Here is a 1858-nt window from a genome sequence, read left to right as displayed (position 1 = left end):
AAGGGGGAGACAGAGAACAAAACAAAACATATTAACAAAATAAAATAAATAGAATAGATATGGACAAGTAAAATAAATAAATAAATAAATAAATAAATAAATAGAGTAATAAATACGTACAAACATATATACATATATATACATATATGAGAAGCAGCATGGCTCAGTGGAACAAGCATTGGCTTGGGAGTCAGAGGTCATGGGTTCATATCCCAGCTCCGCCAACTGTCAGCTGTGTGACTTTGGGCAAGTCACTTAACTTCTCTGTGCCTCAGTTGCCTCATCTGTAAAATGGGGACAAAGACTGTGAGCCCCAGGTGGGACAACCTGATCACCTTGTATCCTCCCCAGCGCTTAGAACAGTGCTTTGCACATAGTAAGCGCTTAACAAATGCCATCATTATTATTATATACAGGTGCTGAAGGGAAGGGAAGGAGGCAAGGTGGGGGGGATGTAGAGGGGGAGGATGGGGAGAGGAAGGAGGGTGCTCAGTCTGGGAAGGCCTCCTGGAGGAGGTGAGCTCTCAGTAGGGCCTTGAAGGGAGGAAGAGAGATAGCTTGACGGATGTGCGGAGGGAGGCCATTCCAGGCCAGGGCTAGAACGTGGGCCGGGGGTCGATGGCGGGACAGGAGAGAACGAGGCACGGTGAGGAGATTAGCGGCAGAGGAGCAGAGGGTGCGGGGTGGGCTGTAGAAGGAGAGAAGGGAGGTGAGGTAGGAGGGGGCGAGGTGATGGAGAGCCTTGAAGCCGAGGGTGAGGAGTTTCTGCCTGTTGTGCAGATTGATTGGTAGCCACTGGAGATTTTTGAGGAGGGGAGTAACATGCCCAGAGCGTTTCTGGACAAAGACAATCCGGGCAGCAGCATGAAGTATGGATTGAAGTGGGGAGAGACACGAGGATGGGAGATCAGAGAGAAGGTTGATGCAGTAGTCCAGACAGGACAGGATGAGAGTTTGAACGAGAAGGGTAGCGGTTTGGATGGAGAGGAAAGGGCGGATCTTGGCAATGTTGTGGAGCTGAGACCGGCAGGTTTTGGTGACGGCTTGGATGTGAGGGGTGAATGAGAGAGCGGAGTCGAGGGTGACTCCAAGGTTGCGGGCTTGTGAGACGGGAAGGATGGTAGTGCCGTCAACAGAGATGGGAAAGTCAGGGAGAGGGCAGGGTTTGGGAGGGAAGACAAGGAGTTCAGTCTTGGACATGTTGAGTTTTAGGTGGCGGGCAGACATCCAGATGGAGATGTCCTGAAGGCAGGAGGAGATGCGAGCCTGGAGAGAGGGGGAGAGAGCAGGGGCAGAGATGTGGATCTGGGTGTCATCAGTGTAGAGATGATAGTTGAAACCGTGGGAGTGAATGAAGTCACCAAGGGAGTGTGTGTAGATCGAGAACAGAAGGGGACCAAGCACCGAACCTTGGGGAACACCCACAGTAAGGGGATGGGAGGGGGAAAAGGAGCCTGCAAAAGAGACTGAGAATGAACGACCGGAGAAATAAGAGGAGAACCAGGAGAGGACGGAGTCTGTGAAGCCAAGGTCAGATAGCGTGTTGAGGAGAAGGGGGTGTTCCACAGTGTCGAAGGCAGCTGAGAGGTCGAGGAGTATTAGGACAGACTATGAGCCATTGGATCTGGCAAGCAGGAGGTCATTGGTAACCTTGGAGAGGACAGTTTCAGTGGAATGTAGGGGACGGAAGCCAGACTGGAGGGGGTCGAGGAGAGAGTTGGTGCTGAGGAATTCGAGGCAGCGCGTTTAGACAACTCGTTCAAGGAGTTTGGAAAGGAATGGTAGGAGGGATATGGGGCGATAATTAGAAGGCGAGGTGGGGTCAAGAGAGGGTTTTTTTAGGATGGGAGAAACATGG

The sequence above is a fragment of the Tachyglossus aculeatus genome, unplaced genomic scaffold (genome assembly GCF_015852505.1).
Source record: "Tachyglossus aculeatus isolate mTacAcu1 unplaced genomic scaffold, mTacAcu1.pri scaffold_224_arrow_ctg1, whole genome shotgun sequence".
Lineage (NCBI taxonomy): Eukaryota > Metazoa > Chordata > Mammalia > Monotremata > Tachyglossidae > Tachyglossus > Tachyglossus aculeatus.
This window is presented reverse-complemented; position numbering follows the sequence as displayed.